Source organism: Vigna umbellata, chromosome 4 (assembly GCF_029865625.1).
Source record: "Vigna umbellata cultivar VRB3 chromosome 4, Vumbellata_1.0, whole genome shotgun sequence".
Taxonomy (NCBI): domain Eukaryota; kingdom Viridiplantae; phylum Streptophyta; class Magnoliopsida; order Fabales; family Fabaceae; genus Vigna; species Vigna umbellata.
In genome coordinates, this window is record NC_142168.1 from 61,045,930 (window position 1) to 61,068,364 (window position 22,435).

A 22,435-nucleotide genomic window follows, 5' to 3' on the forward strand; every position below is an offset into this window, starting at 1 on the left:
TAAATTTGTCCATCAAGTTTTTGGCGCCGTTGCCGGGGACTCGTGGTTTAACTGGTTAATTTGTGTGATTATTGATTACCTTTGACTTTAATTTTGAATTTCTGTTTTTGAATTTCTGTTTTTATTTTTTATCTGTTTTTATTTTATTTGATTTGATTTTATTTTATTTTGATTTGATTTTATTTTATTTTATTTGATTTGATTTTTATTTTATTTTATTTTCTGTTTTTATTTTTCGGTTATTATTTTTTTTATTTTTCTGTTTTTTTATTTTTATTTATTTTTATTTTCTGTTTTTTTTTGTTTTTATTTTTATTTTTTATTTTTTTGTTTTTTGTTTTTATTTTGTCGTTTTCTGTTTTTATTTTTTTTCGTTTTCTGTTTTTTATTTTTTCTGTTTTCTGTTTTCATTTTTCTATTTTATGTTTTTATCTTCTATCTTGCTATCTTTTATCTTCTTATCATTTATTCTTTGTATCTTCTCTATCTTTTTGTGCTAACAAATATTTTCTAGAGTTTTGTGCCTAAAGCTTGCAGGATGCAATTCGGACAAGAATTTAACTATATGGGCACTCAATTCTTCCAAGGTCAACAAAGAAAGCAAGAGATCTCATCTTTCAGGCAAGGCATGGAGGAATCACTAGGTCATGCATGGGACAGATATAAAAGCCTATTAAGAAAGACTCTCACGCATGGATTTGACGACGTGGAAGTAGTCATAATCTTCCTTGGAGGTCTTGGTTCACAAACCAAGATGATGCTTGACGCCTCAGCTGGAGGAAATATCAAATGGAAAACTCCAGAGGAAGCTATAGAAATCATTGAAAATATGGCTACAAGTGATAATGAACTAAACAGTGAAAGAGGAGCTCCTATTCAACAAAAAAGAGTTCTACAGTTACAAACCAATGATGCCTTGCTTGCACAGAACAAGATACTAACTCAACAATTGGAGAATCTCACAAAGATACTTGCACAACTGCAAAAGAGTTAAAGACTGTTGCACAGGTTCAACCACAAATGTGTGAATTATGTGGTGGTGACCATATAAATGGTCAATGCGCCTTTCCAGTGGAAGCGTTAGAGGATGTTAACTTCATGGCCAATCAATTTCCATACTGTCAGGGGAACTTCAATCAAGGGTGGAAACCACACCCAAGTATTGGTCAAGGACAAAGTGGGCAAGCTGGACAATCAGGGCAATTTCACAAGCAACAACAGCAACAACAGCAACAACCAACCTTATGGCAACAAATGTCTACACTTAATGAAAGATCAACAAGGTTGGAAGAAACTCTTCAGCAATTCATACAGAAAACTGAATCTTCTCAAAAGAGCATTCAAGCCGCTATTAAGAACTTGGAGATTCAAATGGGTCAGATTACCAAGCAATTGGAAGAAAGGCCTGACAAAAATTTTGGGGCTAATACTGAGGTTAACCCCAGGGAAGAGTGTGAAGTGCTAGTGAGTGTAAATGTTGAAAAAGTTGAGTTGGAAAAAGAAGAGAGAGAAGAGAGAAAAGAGAGAGAAGAGAAAGAAGAAGAGAAAATTTGTGTGAAGATTGAGAAAGTGAGTAGAAAAAGAAAAGAAAAAAAGAAAGTGAGAGAAAAGAAAAAGAGGACGAGAGAAAAAAAGAAAGAATCATATGAAAAACCTCTTCCTCATCCAAAGAAGTATCATAGGAAGGAAAAGAAATTTAAGTGCCTTATGGAAATCTTCAAGAAATTGGAGATTAAAGATCCTATGATTAAGACATTGCAACAGGTTCCTGGTTTGATCAAATTTCTGAAGAAGTTCAGTAGAAAGAAGAAAAAGAAGATGGAACATGAGCTTTATTAGGGTCAAGCTAGTGACGTTAAAAGAGCGCTTGCTGGGAGGCAACCTAGTGATTTAAGAACTTTTAATTTTTGGTTTGGTGATGTAATTTTGAACTTTTGGGTATTTTTGTTTTTGTTATAAGTTTGTTACAGGGTTTACATCTACTGATGGATGTTAGGCGGAAGAGTATCTACTGAAGGATACTATGTTTGTGTACACCTACTGATGGGTGTTGGTAAGAAAGATTTGCATCTACTGAAGGGTGCTGGAGGATTTTGGGTCAAGCTCGTGACGTTAAACAAGCGCTACCTGGGAGGCAACCCAGTTGATTGATTTTATCTGTATTGTTTGTTTTGATTCTGCTTTAGTTGCATGATAGGGATTGAATGTTTGAGTGATTTGAGAAATTAATTGCAGGGAGCAAGTGAGGGGCATGAGTAGAAGGCACCTAGGGTAAGCTAGGAAGAAGAAAAGCACAACACGAAAGTGCCGCTGAGCGGCAAATTGCCGCTGAGCGGTGGTATCGTAAAAGGGGCTTAGGTTGCCCCTTAGCGGAACCCGAGCCTATTAGGGTATTTTTATACCCTAAGTCACGCTTTGGCCTCTATTTTTAGATTCTTCTCTGCACACACACTCCTAAACATTTTTCCAAAGGTTCTCTACATTTTTCCTTTCATTCCTCTTTAGAAAATCTCCCTTCCACTCACTTTCTCACTAGTTTTCCATCTAAGTTTGGGGTTGGGAGAGAGCACCATTGATGGGTCTGAGTTTTTCAAAGCACTAGAGTAGGATTTGTTTTATCAATCACTTTTGTTTTTAGAATAGGATTTGATGTACTCAATTGGAAACTTTGTCTGTTATGATGGTTTGCTTATGATTGTTGTTTGATAAGTAATACCTGATGATGCTTTGATATTGATTGATGTTGAGAATGTGCACATTATATGCTTATACAGGTGGTTCACAAGCATTGTGAACAAATGCAAGATGTTATGATTGTGATTATGATTCTAAGCAGGATGTTATATGTGGAATGTGAATGAGCTTATATGTGAGGTTTTGAGCTCCAGAGTTGCTATTGTTGAATACTATTACTGTGAAAGCATGAATGACTTTGCCCAGGTTTTCTATGATTGAATTACTTGCTTGTTTGCATCATATGATCAAGGCCATTTGTTGATAACCCTTCTATTAGCCAAATTTATAAATTGAGCCCACTAAAAGAGAACACTATGTGTTATATCCTTTGAACCTCTAGCCTTGAACATGATTTGAAAACCCTTGTTGAAAAGCTTTACCTTGAGTTAAGTAGAAAATATTTTGTGGTATTGACAAATGTTCAAGTTTGGGGTTGTTGGAAAATAGAAAGGGAAATTGAAAGCATTGAGCTAAGAGCTAATAATTAAGTATGTGAAAAGAAAAAGAAAAAGAGAAATAAAAGAAAAGAAAAAGCAAAGCTCAATGCAAAAGAAAGTTGGGAATAAATAAGAATGATTGTGTTTATATGTTTCTCTTAACTCAAGGGTTTTGTGATCTAGAAAAACCAATTTTCTTGTTAGCCCAGCCACGTTATAAGCCATAGAAAAGTCCTTGTGATGATGCTTGCTGGTAAGTGTTTTTGATTGTGGTTAAATGAAAGGCAAAGTTGATTCATGTGATATTGTAATAGTAGAGTGAATGAGTGAATATCTCCTATACACTTATGTGTTTGAGTGAAACACTTTATCTAGTGAGGATAGATTCCATGAACACATAAAAACATCTTTGCTTAGTTAATTGATCATTCATGAAAATAGCATTTGTTGGATAAGTATGTGTTTGAGTGATCACTAAAAGCATGTGCACATCTTGATTGAAGTCTTGATGATGAGCTAAATTGAGTATTTACTTGTCTTGAAAGAAGGATTTTTGAATGTGGTGAACCATTATATGGATTGATGGAAGATTGAGTTACATCTTGCTTGCTTCAGGACAAGCAAAATTTTAAGTTTGGGGTTGTGATAACGGTTGAAAAACCGTTATTTTTATGCTTAAATTTCATACCAAAAGCAACCTTTAAGACTTAGAAACTAGCTTAAACTCATATTTTTGCTTTAGTTTTGAGAATAAGAGAGTTGAAAGTGAATTTAATGGTTTTGTGCAAGATTCCCTTGATTTTGTAGGCTAATTGAATTATTTGAAAGAAGAATTGAAATACCAAATGATTGGAGTGCTGAAAAGTCAACCAGAAACCAGAAAAGTCAACCAGTCAACCAGAAAAGTCAACCAGTCAACCAGAAAAGTCAACCAGTCAACCAGAATGCTGAAAAACCAACAAGAACGCAGAAAACGTGTGACCGAGTGGTGCTGAGCGGTAAAATACCGCTGAGCGGCACTTTTCAGGTGCCAAAATCACCGCTGAGGGTCAAAAACAGCAGCTGGGGGCAAAATGGATCATGCGGTATTACCGCTCAGCGGTAAAAGACCGCTGAGCGCCATTCTAAGTTGGCTTGGACCGGTTTTCTTTTGTTTTTATGGGCTTGGACTTGTTTTATGTTATTTTTATGCCCTATTTAAGGACTTGCACGTCCTAGGGTTTGTATCTTTGGCTGGGAGGAAGCAGAAACACACTTTTCACCCCTTGGGGGTAGATTGGGAGATGGTGACGGCTCTCCTCTTCTCTTTCTAGGCTTTTTCTATCTCTTTCATTCTTTCATTATTGTTCATCTAGTTTCACCATGAATATGGTGAACTAAACCTTGTATGTTTGTTGGGGAATCAATGTAATCTTTTGAAGCTCTCATATATGGAATTTGTGTTTACATCTTATATTTAAGACCTATGCTTTCTTTCATCATTAGTTAGGGTTTTTCCTCTTTGCTCAATGCTTGCTTTGTTTAACTCATTCAATGCATGATTATTGATTTTGTCGATACGGGAACGTACGGGGAAGTCTAGATCCGGGGAATTTCTCCCAATAGTATATTGGTTGCCTTAAGCTCCTGTGCTAAAAAAACTAATTATTAGGAATGCTAGGAATCGTATGAACTCGTAATTAGGGAGAAGCCTTCTTGAAAGGTAATTTAGAGAGTGGCATTAACAATGATGAATTGAATGTTGAATTCCTAAAGTATATGAGAGTGGATAAGATGAAATTGATAACCCCAACAACATACTCATCCATATATTCCATTAAAGTGTTTGTATTTTGTTTTAGCCATTGATCACATTCATGCATACATGTTTATTTTCTGTTTTGCATATTAAACTTCACTTATTTCGTTCTTAAGTCTTAAATAATCAACAAATCACATAACTAAACTAGGCCGTGAGTCCTTTGGGAGAACGATATTTGGTCTTACCGAGTTTATTACTTGAAACGATTCGGTCACACTGGCCGATTGTTCAACAAGTTTGTGGCGCCGTATTTCGGTGTTCATAAATTTGTCCATCAGAGATTAAGCAGGATATGTATGTCAAATGTGGATGAGCTTATATGTGAGGTTTTGAGCTCCAGAGTTTTTGGTATGATTGAATGTTATTACTTTGGAAACATGAATGACTTTGCCCAGGTTTTCTATGATTGAATCAATTGCTTGTTTTGCATCATATGATCAAGGCCGTTTGTTGGAACTCTTTTTATTGGCCAAATTCATAAAGTTAGCCCACTAAAAGAGAACACTTTGTGTTCTATCCTTTGAACCCTTAGCCTTGAACATACACTGAAACCCTTGATTGAAAATCTTTACCTTGAGTTAAGTAAAAGATCTTGTGTGGTATTATTAAATGTTCAAGTTTGGGGTTGTTTGGAAAACATGAAAAAGGAAAAGCATTGAGCTAAGAGCTAAAAAGTAAGAATATGCAAAGAAAAAGAAAAGAAAAGAAAAAGAAGCAAAGCTCAATGCAAAGGCAAAAGAAAGTTGGGAATGAATAAGAATGATTGTGTTGTTATGATTCTCTTAACTCAAGGATTTTGTGATCCAGAAAAAACCAATTTTCTTGTTAGCCCAGCCACATTATAAGCCATTGAAAAGTCCTTGTGATGATGCATGCTTGTGAATGTTTTTGATTGTGGTAAAATGAAAGGCAAAGTTGATTCATGTGACATTGTGATAGTAGAGTGAATGAGTGATTACCTCTTATACACTTGTGTGTTGAGTGAAACACTTTACCTAGTGAGGAAATATTCCATAAGCACATGAACATCCATGCTTAATTGATTGATCATTCATGAAAAATAGCATTTGTTGGAATTTAAATGACTTTGTGAACACCAAAGCATGTGCACATCTTGATTTAACTCTTGGTCATAAGTTTGATTGAAGTTGCTACTTATCTTGAAAAGAGGAATTTTGAATGAAGTGAGCCATCATATGAATTGGTAGAAGATTGAGTTACATCTTGTTTGCTTGAGGACAAGCAAAGTTCTAAGTTTGGGGTTGTGATAACAGTTGAAAAACTGTTATTTTCATGCTTAAAATTGATACTAAAAGCAACCTTTATGCTTAGAAACTAGCTTAAAATCATGCTTTTACTCATATTTTCATAAATAAGAGAGCTGGACAAGTTTATGCTTGATTTCAGTGTTTTTGTGTAGGTTTTAAGGTGAATTTGGTGAAAGAAGTGAAGAAGGAGAGAGATGGAATCAGAGAAGACATCAAAAAGTGCAAAAGGAGAAGCCGAAGTTACCGCTCAGCGGCAGTTTACCGCTGAGCGGCACTCAGGAGCTCACGGGAGGTCCGCTGAGGGGCAAAATGGCCGTTGAGGGGAAGAAACGACTCACGCACTTACCGCTGAGCGGTACTATACCGCTGAGCGGCACTTTTATGGGCTTGGACCTAATTTTCTGTAATTTACGAATAATATATAAGCTTTAGGGTTTCCTAGGGTTTGTATCCTTGGCAGAAATGAAGCAAACACTCTCTCTTCCACCCCTTTGAAGGAGGATCTTGGATGCTCAGGCTTCCTCTTCACCTTTCTAGGGTTTTATCTTTCATTCTTTCATTGTTATTCATCTAGGTTCACCATGAATATGGTGAACTAAACTTTGTATGTTTGTTAGGGAATCAATGTAATCTTTTGAAGCTCTCATATATGGAATTTGTGTTTATATCTTTTATTTAAGACCTATGCTTTCTTTCATCATTAGTTAGGGTTTTTCCTCTTTGCTTAATGCTTGCGTTGTTTAACTCATTCGATGCATGATTATTGGTTTTGTCGGTACGGGCACGTACGGGGAAGTCTAGATCCGGGGAATCTCTCCCAATATTATATTGGTTGTCGTTAAGCTCCTGCACTTGATGAACTAATTATTAGGAATGCTAGGAATTGTATGAACTCGTAATTAGGGAGAAGCCTTCTTGAAAGGTACTTTAGAGAGTGGCATTAACAATGATGATTTGAATGTTGAATTCCTAAAATATATGAGAGTGGATTAGATGAAATTGACCCCCAACAACATATTCATACATATATTTCATTGAAAGTGTTTATCTTTTTCTTTTGCCATTGATCAAAACCTCATGCATACATGTTTATTTTCGTCTTTTGCATATAAAAATCTAAATATTTCGTCCTTAAGTCTTAGCTAATCAACAAACCACACAACTAAACTAGGCCGTGAGTCCTTTGGGAAGAACGATACTTGGTCTTACCAAGTTTATTACTTGAACGATTCGGTCATACTTGCCGATTGTAAAACAAGTTTGTGACATCATATTTTGGTGATCATAAATTTGTCCATCAGCAACTTAGTTACAAAGACATCAAAAGAGAACATGATAAAGCTAGGAGGAAATCTTATTCATTTTATGAATTTGATAGGATTGAAGATGATTTGTATAAACAAGCTAGTGAAAATATTTCATTTTTTGGTGATGATATAGGTGCATTAACATACCTAGCTTGGGAAAAGGAAATTGATGACATGCATTCATTCATGGTTAGAAAAAGTAAATCTGAATCCTTCTATTCTAGAGATAGTGAATCATATACTCTTAGTCTCTACACTTTTAGTTTTGAAAAGCATGCAAGAGAGTGGTGGGATGATAGGCAATATCATGTTAAGATAGGTAGAAAATATCCCATTCATGATTGGAATGAATTGAAAGCTTGTATGAGAAGAAAGTTTGTGCCTCGAGAAATTGAAAGAAACTTAGAACTCATGAGAGAGCTTATTAGAGAAGGTGAGTCATTCATTCAAAATTTAAGTGGGTTCTCTCGTAGGGAAAGTGAGTTTCTAGAAAAACTTAAGAGGCTATGGGAAGAGACAAGCAAATATAGAATTGAGAGATTAAAAAGAGAAAAACAAAAGCAAGAAGTAAGAGAGAAAAGAGAAAAAGAGAGAAGAGAAAAAGAAAGATGAGAAGAGGAACAACGAAATAGAAGAGAAGAGGAAGAAAGAAAGAGAAGAGAAGAAGAGAAAAGAGAGAGCAAGAGAAAAGAGAAGAGGAAGAAAACAAGAGAAGAGACGAGGAAGAAAGAGAAAGAAGAGAAGAAGAGAAAAGAAGAAAGAAAGAGAGAAAAGAAGCACAAAGAAGAGAAAAGGAAGAAGTTGAAAGAATAGAAATGGAAGAAAAGAAAAAGCAACTAAGGGCATCTCCTCCTACCCTAGAAGCTAGATTCTTAAGGGGAGGTTTTCTATCCTTTCACTTTTCTCCATTTATATTTGAATTTCCCAAATTTCACTTTTCTTTCAAAGAATTTGACACTCAATCTTTAAAAATGTTATCACTTACAACACATGCAAAGTCACAACTCGGGTTATGATTACCTTTATGGTTACCAATAACTCAAGATACAAATAAAATTTCAAATGAAGAAAGGTTTCTTTGTTATACTAAAATTAAAAATTTCAAAATTAGGAAACCTTCTTCTACACATATTCTTTTATATATCTTATTGGGTCAAAGAAAACTAATTAGAGATATGTTTGATGCTTATTGCAGATGGATATTTGACCCAGGAGGAACCCTTGTGAAGCCAACAAAAATAAGTCTTCGAAGCACCATCAGATTTGAGGACAAATCCTTTCCAAGGGGGAGGGGATGATGACTTGGGCCCAAGCCCAATTAGTTCAGTGTAGGATTTCTTTCACTTTTATTAAAACATGTGTAAAAGGTGTTAGGCATGTGCTAGATAGGAGGGACTTTTAGTCCCATATATAGACATGTCACCACCTCTTGTAAGACACTTTTGAGAATAATGAATTAAACTTTCTGTAGAGAGAACTCCAGAATTTAATTCCCTTGAAAGTCAAGCTAGAGAATCCTAAAGGATCTCCTCTAGCCACCTTCCATTCACGCTTCATCTTTCATTTTCCATTGGCACTTCAGATTTCTCTTACATCCACGTAACCATTTTTACTCCACTCTGCCTCAGCCGCGTGGATTACTTACGCCATCGCTACCACGCGAGCTTATTCCCTCGCGAGCTTCCCTCAGCACAACATCACATCTTCATTTCACGAAGTCTTCATCTACTTCACTCTCGAGAGAGAGCTCCTCCACCACGAGCCACATTGTCATCGCAGAACCTCACCTCTCTCGCCGATTAAAATCACTTCTCCACCGTTCAAATCCGCTTCCACTTCAAACCCTAGGTTTTCAACCGAACAAACCTCGAATCTATGGTTTGTTCATCATTGTTCATCTTCGACTCCAAAACCTCGGGTTCTTGAATAAATTTGTTTCTTGCGCTGCTTCCCGGTTCTTTAGCTCGATCAAATCCAGATTTCACGTCGTCTCCCGATTCAGCTCAATCCATCAGCTATCAAAAAGGGTGCTCGAAGGCTAGCGCTCAGCATCCCTGAAAGGGCGCCCAGGCGTGGTTACGAAACTTCCAGCGCTGAGGGCCCCAGAAAAGGGCGCCCAAGCGTGATTGGAACCTTCTGCATCCTTCTCTTCTAGTGCTCTTTCTGTCCTATCTAGGTTCCAACTTCTTGACATTTTAACTCCTCTTCCAATCCATCCCAATTTCCTACAAAATCAAGGTAATTTAGTGATAAATCCTCAAGTATAACCTCAACTCTCTTATTCATCAAAGTAAGTTAAAAACAAGAGAACTAGCAAGTTTCTAAGTCAAAAAGAGTTTATTTAGTATTACAATTATATATCAGATAACAATATTTTCAACCATTATCACACAAAAACTTGTTAGGACCTCGGCAAGTTTACCAAATCGTATCAAGTAATAATAAATGGTAAGACCAAGTATCGTTTCCCAAAAGACTCACAGCACTAGACAGTCATGTGATTACACAACTAATTAAGACTTTGAAGAATAATTTAGGGTTTTAAATGCAAAACAAGAAAGTAAATATGAATGCAATTTTGATCAATTAAAGAGAAACGCAAAAGTGAATGATGATGTTGGTATTATGATATGAAGATGTTGTTGGGGTTTAGATTTCACCTAATCACTCTCATGCATATATGAATTCTTCTTCTTTATTAATTGTTAATGTCACTTTCTAAAGTACTTAGAACCCGTTGTCTCGGTGAAAAAATCCTATCCTTAATTACTAGTTTACAATGTCTTGTCTCCCTAATAATTAATTCTGCATTACAAACGGAAGCTTAAGACAACCAAGCATTCTATCCTTATGTCTTGGCAATAGTTCCCATGGGAGAAAATTCCCCAATTCTAGGTTTCTTCATATGTGTCCATATCAAAGAAAACCAATAATCATGCCATAAATGAGATAAACATAACAAGCATTAAGCAAAGGAGAATAACCCTAACAATTAATAAAAGAAGCATAAATAGGTTGGAATCAATTCAAATACATGAGAGTTTAGAGGTTACATCTTCCCCAACAACAAATTGAATTTAGTTCCTCTTTGTCATGGGGAAACTAGATGAACAATGGAATGAGAATGAAAGATAAACCCTAAAAACCGAAAAGGAGAGCCTCTGCATCCAATTATCCCTCCAGAGAACTGAAAGTATTTGAATTTGCATCCCTTTCTGTCAAAAGATACTCCCTCTAGGACGTCCAAGTCCTTAAATAGGGTTGAATTGGATCATGGGGCAACGTCGTCAGCGCTTAGCGCCCCTACCTAGGGCGCCCAGGCGACCTTGCGAGAGAAAATGGCGCTCAGCGCCCCATGAAGGGCGCCCAGGCATGAAACGGTGCTCGAAGGCTAGCGCTCAGCATCCCTGAAAGGTCACCCAAGGGTGATTGCGACCTTCTGCATCCTTCTCTTCTGGTGCTCTTTCTGTACTTTTTGGGTTCCATCTTCTTGATAATTTAACTCCTCTTCTAATTCATCCCAATTTCCTACAAAATCAAGGAAATTTAGTGATAAAATCCTCAAGTATAACCTTAACTCTCTTATTCATCAAACTAAGTTAAAAACAAGAGAAGTAGCAAGTTTCTAAGTCAAAAAAGGTTGATTTAGTATTATAATTGTATGTCAGATAACAATATTTTCAACCATTATCACAACCCCAAACTCGAAACTTTTCTTGTCCTCAAGCAAAACAAAACTTGGCTTAAAAAAATATCCAAATCATAATGGTCTAGCATACCAACAAGCATTTTTTTCTCTAGGACAAGTAAATCACTCATGTCTGCTCCTCATAGAAAGATTAGTTAAGATATAACAATTCTTTAGCCAATGAAGCTTTAATTATGGTGCTCACATAATCAAGACATACACAACAAATGCAAACTTGTGAGTGATCAACAATCAAGCAAGAATGTTATCCTATAATGCATGGAACAATTACTCACTAAGGATAGTGTTTCACTCAACTCAAAAGTGTATGGTGAGGTGGTACTCTTACACTCTACTATCACAATGTCACATGAATCAACTTTTCCTTTCATTTAACCACAAATCAAACACACTCACAAGCAAGTTATCATCACAAGGACTTTTTGAGGCTTGTATTGAGGCTGGGCTAAGAAAAAATTGGTTTTTCTAGACAACTAAATTCCTTGAGTTAAGAGAGTGAACAATTTACTTCACAATTTACTTCAACTCATTCCCAACTTTCCTTTCATTGAGCTTAACCTTTTCTTTTCTTTCTTTTCTTTTTCTTTTGCTTTTGCTTTTTCTTTCGCTCAATGCTCTTTAATGAATTTCACAAAGTTCTTTCCAGTTTCTCACAACCCAAAACTTGAACCATTCTCCATTACCATATAAACATACTCTACTCAACTCAAGGTAAGGATTTCAAAAAGGATATTCCAAATTTCACATTTAGGCTCAAGGTTCAAAGGTTACAAAAAAACATTATTCTTTGTTAGGTTCACATATTAGCATTGGCTTATAAGGGAGAAGAAAACATAGCCTTGATCATGTGTAACAAGCAAGCAAGTGGTTCAATCACAGAAAATTAGGCAAAATCAATCATTCTTCCAAAGCAATAGCATTCAATCAATCAAAAACTCTAGCGCCCAATCCCTCACAAATTAAATCAAGTTCCACAATTTGATAAACATCCTACCCAACATATTAATCACAATTGAAATCATGCATCAGTTTTAAACATAGCTATGAGCAACCACCATCTATGCTTCCAAGCTAAAGCAATCATTAACTCAACCATGCATCTCAAAACAATAGAGCAAACACAAGACCATATTACTCATCACAAAATAGTTCATCATCAAACATTAAACCAAACCATTGCAGATAGTTCAATTAAGTTAGCCAGGCATATCACACACTAAAACTAAAAATTTAAAAATGCGTAAAAGTAAAGAAGTTTAGAAAGCTAGGTTGCCTTCCAGTGAGTGCTTGTTTAACATCATGAGCTTGACACCATTATATTCAAGGGTCCACCAACTTCATTACTGTAGAAAAATGTTCAATCTCTCCACCCAGATAATGCTTGAGGCGTTGCCCATTAACCACCCAACTTCTTTGTGGATCACTAGCTGTCGAAACTACCAACTCTATTGCTCCATGTGGTTTGACATCCTTAATTATGAACGGCCCAGACCACTTAGACTTCAATTTTCCTTAATTGCCTTTTAAAAAATTTAATAACAGTGCTAGCATCATTCTTGGGACAAGCAATTGCTTATACCCACTTACTCACATAATCAACCGCTACCAAAATATATTCATTATTAAAAGACGGTGGAAAAGGTCCAACAAAATCTATTCCCCAACAATCAAAAACTTCACCCTCCAGAATGCCCTATAATGACATTTCATGTCTTCTTGAGATGCTTCCAGTTCTATGACATTTATCACAATTTCTAGCATGATTATGAACATCTTTAAATAAAGTAGGCCAATAAAATCCTGACTGGAGAATCTTTGCAGCTGTTCTCTCTCCATTAAAATGTCCTCCATAAGGTGAATCATGACAATGCGAAAGAATTTCTTCTGCTTCTTCATTAGTAACACAACGCCTCAAAAGATTATCTACTCCAATCTTAAATAAAAACGAATCATCCGAGATAAACTGTTTTGCATCATGCAAAAACTTTTTCTTCTGTTGCCAATTAAAATCTTCTGGAATTACTCCTGCAGCTTTAAAATTAGTCATATCACCAAACCATGGTGTCTGTTGAATATACAGGAGTGTTTCATCTGAGAATGACTCCCAAATTTCTTTCTTCTTACTTGTGACTTCACTATTTACTAACCGACATAGATGGTCAACAATCACATTCTCACTGCCCTTCTTGTCATGTATTTCCACATCAAACTATTGCAATAAAAGTACCCATCTAATCAAGTGTGGTTTAGAGTCTGGCTTGGTTAACAAATATTTTATAGTTGCATGATCTATGTATATGATCACCGTAGACCCAATGAGATAAGGTCTAAATTTCTCCAAGGCGTATAGATGGTGTGAAAAACCTTCTCTCTCCAAGGTCTATGCAAGGAATTCCTTTTCTATAATGGTATAATTCAACTGGGCTTCATTCAAAACTTTACTCGCAATAGATGGTGTGAAAAACCTTCTTTCTCCTCTGGCCAAGCACAACACCTATAGCATAATCACTAGCATCATATATTAACTCAAATTCCTGATTCCAATCTGGAGCTACAATCACTGGCGCAGAAACCAACTTCTTCTTTAGAATGTCAAAAGCCTTCATGCATTCATCATTCATCACAAAAGGAACATCTTTGACAAGGAGATTGCATAAAGGTTTGGCAATCTTGGAAATGTCTTTAATGAATCTTCTATAAAACCTGGCATGCCGTAGAAAACTCCTGATTCCTTTCATATTTGTAGGTGGTGGAAGTTTCTCAATGACATCCACTTTTGCTTTGTCAACCTCAATACCCCTGGTAGAAACTTTGTGACCCAAAACAATACCTTTAGTCACCATAAAATGGCATTTTTCCTAGTTAAGAACAAGGTTTGTCTGTATGCATCTTTTAAGAACACTATCCAGATTAGATAAGCAAACTTGCAAGGAGTCACCAAATACTAAAAAATCATCCATGAAGACTTTTATGCATTTTTCTATCATATCTGCATACATCTTTGAAATGTGGCTAGAGCATTACACTAGCCAAATGACATTTTTCTCTAAGCAAAAATACCGAACGGACATGTAAAAGTTGTATTTTCCTGGTCTTTTGGATCTACCACAATTTGATTGAATCTTGAGTAACCATCTAGAAAACAGTAGAAAGTTTGTCCAGCCAATCTCTCCAACATCTGATCCATGAAAGGAAGAGGATAGTGATCCTTCCTTGTAGCTTTATTCAACTTTCTATAATCAATGCACATCCTCCACCCAGTGACCGTCCTAGTAGGTATGAGCTCATTCTTGTCATTGTATATAATTGTCATCCCACCTTTATTTGGCACCACCTGTACTTGGCTTACCCATGCACTACCAGAAATAGGGTATATAATACCAGCCTCCAGAAGCTTCAACGCTTCTTTTCTAACCTCCTCTTTCATAACATGATTCAATCTTCTTTGTGGTTGGGCAATTGGCTTATACTCATCTTCCATGAATATTTTGTGCATACAATAAGTTGGGCTTATGCCTTTGAGATCCGAGATTGACCATCCAATTGCCCCTTTGTTGGCTTTTAATTCTTCCACCAACTTTTCTTCTTCTTTGGAAGATAAAGAATTATTGATGATGACTGGCTTATTCCCACCTTCTTCTAAGAAAACATACTTTAAATGTGGAGGTAACATCTTCAATCCTGGTTTATTTTCCTTCACTTCTTCCTTGGTGTTAATCTCTTCAATTTTAGCCTCATGAAAAGGGATTTCTTTCAATGAATCCAAATTAGTCAAGCATTCATCAATCAATTCCTCTTCTTCCTCATTTAAATCTTCACATGCATCACTGAGCGTTTTCTCCAAAGGAGAAGAACAACATACCATCTTCTCTTGAATCATACATACTTCATCTAGTGCATCAAGATGAAAACACGCCTTATCATCTTTTGGATGAGACATGGCTTCAACCACGTCAAAATTCACTTTTTCATCTTGTATTCTCACCTTGAGTTTGCCATTTTCCACATCAATTAATACTCGAGCGGTCTTAATAAACGGTCTCCCAAGAACGAGAGGCACATCAATATCCTTTTCCATCTCCATGATGACAAAATCCACCAGAAATAAGAATTTGTCCACTTTAACAAACACATCTTCAACCACCCCATAACGATATTTAAGAGATCTATCTGCTAATTGGAGAGTCATTCGAGTAGGCTTGCACTAGTACAAAAATAGCGTATAACGTCACGCGTTTAACGTCTAACTACTGAATAGCCAACGTTAAAAATGATCGGTGGCATTTTTGTAAATAAATGCAATTATTAAACGTCGTTTATAATTGTTATTCGATGTAAAATGATATAACATGTCGAATGTCCCAGCGTTAGATGTCAAAAGGTTACTGAATTCAATAAAAATTTGAGCGGTAGATTGAAAATTCATTCACTTTATCTTAGCGTGCGAGACCCTCTTCTCTTTTGAAACTTTCCTCGAACGAAGTTTGACGACCATCACATGTAATCTTTCTTTCATTTGATACAAATGCATTTTATGTATGATTTTCGTTTGTTTTGACCGATTATTTTCATGCTTTTGTTCTTCATAGGCGCATTCAATTTTCTCTGTCACGGGTGACGACACTTTTTTCCAACGAACCCACCTTTTGAAGGTTAGTTTTCATTTTCATTTTGAAGAACTTATTTGTTGAACTTGTTTGTTGTTGTTTGGTTGAACTTGTTTGTTGTTGTTTGGTTGAACTTGTTTGTTGTTGTTGTTGTTCGATTGAACTTGTTTGTTGTTGGTTATTGTTGTTTGTTGTTAATACTATGTTCATAGTTCTTGCTTTATAAAATACCAAAAACTGAAATTTGTTGTTTTTCTACTTTTCAGGTCTCGTAGAGTTGTAAAAAAGATCACAAGTAATTAAAAAAATAAAAAAAGGTGATTAACGTCGTATATTAACAAAATTTGATGCTAAGTTAATGTCGTATATTGACAAAATTTGACGTCAATTTAATGTCTCCTGATATGACGTTGTTCGCGAATTCGTCGTTAAAAGCCGAAAATATTCGACGTTGTACACAATTTTTGTACTAGTGTTGAGTTCCAATCCTTCAATTTTTTTAAACATAGAGAGCGGCATTAGATTGATGTTGGCTCCCAAATCAATCAAAGTTCTTCCAACAGCTAACTTCCCTATAGTACATGGAATGGTGAAGCTTCCTGGATCTTTAAACTTAAGAGGTAAGAGTTTCAGTATGAAAGCACTACAATTCTCTTGCACTTCAGTGGTTTCTTCTTCAATGTATTTTCTCTTTTTCATGAGAAGTTCCTTCAAAAATTTAGGATATGAAGGCATTTACTGTAGTGCCTTAGAGAAGGGTATGTTAATTTCTTGAAAATTTCCATAAAACGCTCAAATTGTTTTTCTTTCTCCTTCCTAGAATAATTCTTTGGGTAAGGAAGGGGTTTTTCAAATAATTTTTTCTTTTTCTTCTCATCCTCTTCTTCTTTTTCTCTCCCCTCATCTTTCTCATTTTCTTTTCTCCCTATTTTTCTCTCATCTATCACCTTGCCACTTCTTGTAATAATGGCTCTACACTCCTTCCTAGGGGTAACTTCAGTATTAGCCCCAAAATCTTCTATCTTCTTAACTAGTTGACCAACTTATGTCTCCAACCTTCCAATTCCAGCTTCAGTGCTTTTGTGATTGGAGTTGGATACTTGCATAAGTTGTTGAAGTGTGTCATCTAGCTTTGTCATTTTGTCAAATAAAGAGGGTTGTTGTTGCCATTGTTGTTGTTGTGGTCTATTGAATTGCCCAGCTCGCCCTTGACCCATACTTGGGTGAGGTTTCCACCCTTGATTGTAATTACCTGGACGAAATTGATTACCTTGCCCCATTAAATTGATTTCCTCTTGGGTAACTTCTGGCATAGCACATTGACCATTAATATGTTCTCCACCACATAACTCACAAAATTGTTGTTGAACTTGAGAAACGTTCTACAATTGAGAGATTTTCTTCATCAAAGTCTCCAATTGTTGAGTCATAATCTTGTTTTGTGCCAATAGAGCATCTTCAGATTGTAATTGTAGAACTCCTTTTTGTTGAAGTTGAGTTCTTTCATTGTGCATCTCATTCTCATTGGTAGCCATATTTTCAATCAAATCATATGCTTCCTCTAGAGTCTTGCTCTTGATATTACCTCTAGCTGAGGTATCCATCATCAATTTAGTCTGTGAGCTTAGACCTTCAAGGAATAGAATGACAACTGTAGGATCATCAAAGCCATGTGTGGGCATCGTCCTCAATAAGCCTTTAAATCTGTCCCATGCTTGACCTAATGTCTCATCCATGCCCTGCTTGAAAGAAGAAATTTCTTTTTTACCTTTGTTCACCTTTGATTATGGGAAGTATTTGTTTAAAACTTTGCAACCACGGCTTCCCACTCAATAAAACTGTTTGCTGGAAAAGAGTTCAACCGCATCTTAGCATTGCCTCCCAAAGAGAAAGGAAACAAGCTAAGTCTAATAGCTTCATCTGGCACGCCATTGATCTTCACAGTATTGCATATCTCATTGAATATGGTCAGATGCTCATATGGATTTTCGTGTGATAATCCATTGAATTGGTTGCTCTTCACCAATTGCATAAAGCAGGCTTCATCTCCATATTTGCAGCATTAACCCTCGGCCTTGCAATGCTATTAAAATGATGAGGGCCAATGACTATTGCATAATTCACCAGGGTACGTCTACCATTCTGCTCTTCAGCCATATCTTCTATTTCCTAGTCAGATCTTTCAGGTGAGGGCTGTAAAAGAGTCTCAGCAGAAGGAAAAAGTTATCTAGACGTCCTATTCCTCCTTTTTCTTCTACTATTGTCCAGACCTACCAGAAGAGGTTCATAAACTTTCGCGCTTCTAGTCCGAATTGTACCCTGCATACACTAGAGAACAAAACACTAGAGCACCCAATTAGCACCAACAAATAAAAAAGATAAAATTAAAGATAAAACGATAAAATTAAAGATAAAGTCTAATCGGTTAATAATCACACAAAAGTATAATTTAAACCACGAGTCCCCGGCAACGACGCCAAAAACTTATTAGGACCTCGGCTAGTGTACCGAATCGTATCAAGTAATTATAAATGGTAAGGCCAAGTATCGTTTCCCAAGAGACTCACAGAACTAGACAGTCATGTGATTACTCAACTAATTAAGGGTTTTAAATGCAAAACAAGAAAGTAAATATGAATGCAATTTTGATCAATTGAAGAGAAACGCAAAAGTGAATAATGATTTAGGTATTATGATATGAAGATGTTGTTGGGGTTTAGATTTCAACTAATCACTCTCATGCATATATGTTAATACTTCGGCAAGTGTACTGAATCGTATCAAGTTATAATAAATGGTAAGACCAAGTATCGTTTCCCAAGAGACTCAAGGCCTAAATAGTTATGTGATTTCTTGATTAATTAAGACTTGTAAACGAAATTGTTGTGTTTATATTGCAGAAAAATAAACATGAATGCAAGTGTTGATCAATTGGATTGAAAGATGCAAAAGTGATTGATGTAGAATATGGAATGATTGTGTTGTTGGGGTTTCCAACTTATCCTATTCACTCTCATGTATTCATGAATTCATCTTTCTTCATTAATGTTAATGCCACTTTCTAATTTACCTTTAGACCCGATGTCTCGGTGAAGAAAGCCTAATCTTAATTACTAGTTCACAATGTCTTGTCTCCCTAGCAATTAATCATACATTACATTCACACAGAAGCTTAAAGACAACTGATCCTTCTATTCCGATGTCTAGGTAATATTGTTTCCGGGAGAATTTTCCCAGTTCTAGATTTTCTCATATGTGTCCATAGTGACAAAATCAATAATCATGCAATTGAATGAGTTAAACAAAGCATGCATAGAGTATAGAGAAAAAACCCTAACAATTAATGAAATAAAGCATATATAATCAAGAATCAATTCAATACACGAGAGTTTCAAAGGATTACATTGTTTCCCGAACAACAATGGAGGTTTAGTTCATGGTGAAACTAGATGAAAATAATGAATAGAATTAAAGATAGAACCCTAAAAGTTGAAGATCGGCATCCAAAAGTCACCTCCAAGGGGTGAAAGGAGTGTGATTTCGCCTCATTCTGTCCAAAGATCCCAACCCTAGGTCGACTAAACCCTTATATAGTTTATTAAAAATTATAGAAAATTGGCCCAAGCCCAAGTTAACGACACTGAGCGGTGGAATGGCGCTGAGCGGTGAGTCTGGCACTCAGAATTAGCCCTCAGCAATGACGCTTAAGCGCGAGACATTGTACTCAACAAGTAAGCTTGGCGCTCAGCGGTCAGTGCAATACTTGAATTGTGCATTTTTCCTTCCTTTCCTGAGTCCAACTCCTTGCTACTTCAACTTCTTTCATCCAATTCTTCTAAATTCCATCCAAAACAAGGAAAACCAAGCATAAAACCCATCCAACTCTCTTATTTCCACAACTTAAGAAAAAACATGATTTCAAGCTAGATTCTAAGTCATAAAGGGTGTTTTTGATGTCAAAATTAAGTATAAAAATAACAGTTTTTCAACTATTATCACAACCCCAAACTTAGAACTTTGCTTGTCCTCAAGCAAACAAGATGTAACTCGGTCTTCACCAATCAATACAATGGTTCAACACATTCAAAAACTCTTTCTTTCAAGACAAGTAATTACTCAAATCAGTCATCAAATAGAATTCAGTCAAGATGCACACATGCCTTGATTCACAACTACTCATCATGGTGTTCACATAATCACATACTCTCCAGCAGATGCTATTCTCATGTATGATCAATTAACTAAGCATAGATGTAATCAAGTGCTCATGGAATCATTCCTCACCAGATAAAGTGTTTCACTCAATCACACAAGTGTATATAGAGATCACTCATTCACTCTACTATCACAATGTCACATGGATCAACTTTGCCTTTCATTTAACCACAATCAAACACATTCACAAGCAAGCATCATCACAAGGGTTTTTCTATGGCTTATAATGTGGCTGGGCTAAGAAGAAAATTGGTTTTTCTGGATCTCAAAATCCTTGAGTTAAGAGATTCATTCACAACCATTCTCACTTCTTCCCAACTTTCCCTTGCATTGAGCTTTTCTTTTTCTTTCCTTTTTCTTTTTCTTTTCATTTTCTCAACACTTAGCTCAATGATTATTTATTTTCCATTTTCAAATTTCCCAACAACCCCAAACTTGAACTTTTATCAAATCCACAAATATTCTCAACTTAACTCAAGGTAAAGATTTTCAAAAAGGGTTTTCATATCATGTCCAAGGCTAGAGGTTCAAAGGATAGAACATATTGTGCTCTCTTTTACTGGGTTAAAATCATGCATTGGCTAAAAAGGGATAACAACAAATAGCCTTGATCATATGACACATGCAAGCAATTGATTCAATCACAGAAACCTAGGCAAAGTCATTCATGCTTTCAAAGTAATAGTCATCATTCACAAAAACTCTAGAGTTCAAAACCTCACATATAAGCTCATTTAGCATTCCATATATTCCAGATACAAATCCTGCTTACCATCATAATCACAATCACAACATCAAGCATCTGCTCACATAGCTTGTGAACAACCACCTGTATATCAGCATATGGTGTACAATCTCAACATCAATCAATATCCAAGAATCATCAAGCAATACTCATTATGCACAAGTCAATCAAACCATCACATCAGATAAAGGTTTCAAACCAAGTACATCACAACCTATAATAAAAATAGAAGCAAATAAGTTCAATAAAACAAAGATAAATTTAGAAAAGTCCTGATGTAGTGCTGATAACATCCATCAGTAGAATAGTTAAACCACGAGTCCTCGGCAACGGCGCCAAAAACTTGTTAACCCTCAGCAAGTGTAATCGAATCGTATCAAGTAATAATAAATGGTAAGACCAAGTATCGTTTCGTAAAGGACTCACGGCCTAAATAGTTATTGGATTTGTTGATTATCTTAGACTTGTAACCGAAAATAGTGTTGTTGAACTATGCAAAAATAAACATGAATGCAAGGTTTTAATCAATGGACTTGAACAATGCAAAAACAGTTGATGGATAATATGAATGATTATGTTGTTGGGGTTTACCAATTCATCCTATCCACTCTCATGTATTCAAGAATTCATCTTTCTTCATTAATGTTAATGCCACTTTCTAAATTACCTTAAACCCAATGTCTTGGTGAAGAAAGCCTACTTCTAATCACTAGTTTACAATGTCTTGTCTCCCTAGCAATTATTCATGCATTAATTCGCACAGAAGCTTAAAGGCAACCAATCATCATATTCATATGTCTAGGGTGATACTACTATTGGGAGAATTTCTTCATGTATATATAGATATATCTATATGTGTCCATACAAATAATATCAATGATCATGCAATTGGATGAGTTAAACAAAGCATGCATAGAGTATAGAAGAAAAACCCTAACAATTAATGAAAGAAAGCATATATTATAAAGAATCAATTCAATACAAGAGAGCTTCAAAGGATTACAATGGTTCCCCAACAACAATGAAGGTTTAGTTCACCATAATAATGGTGAAACTAGATGAAACCTAATGAAAGAATGAAAGATAGAACCTTAGAATTTGAAGAGTGGAGCTTGAGCATCCAAAATCCTCCTCCCAGGGGTGAAGAAAGTGTATTCTGCTTCGTTCCAGCCAAAGATGACTAACATAGGTCGACTAAAACCTTATATAGTATTCTAAAAATTACAGAAAAGTGGCTCAAGGACCATAAAAATGGCGCTTAGTGGTAAATACCGCTCAGCGGTAAGTGTGACTCTTCAGTTTGACGCCAGCTATATTTTTGCCCCGTAGTGGTGACTACGGGACCTCAAGAACACCGCTCAATGGTAATTTCCACTCAGCGGTACTCGTGTCTTCTCTTTTTTTGCACTTTTCACTTCCTTATCTGATTCCACTTCTTCCTACTTCACTTTTTTCATCCAATTCATCTTAAAACCTACAAAACAAGGAAAACCAAGCATAAAACCCATTCAACTCTCTTATTTCAAAAACATAAACAAAAGCATAATTCCAAGCTAGTTTCTAAGTCATAAAGGTTGTCTTTAAGGTCAATTTTAAGTATAAAAGTAACA

The 22,435-nt window shown here is 35.9% G+C and overlaps 1 non-coding gene across 1 annotated transcript; it reads left to right on the plus strand.

Moving 5' to 3' along the window:
- Positions 1-17,530: 17,530 nt before the first annotated feature.
- Positions 17,531-17,637, plus strand: LOC148200782 (small nucleolar RNA R71). Its single transcript, XR_015786448.1, has one exon. It is a non-coding gene; the product is annotated as a small nucleolar RNA R71 (small nucleolar RNA).
- Positions 17,638-22,435: the final 4,798 nt, after the last annotated feature.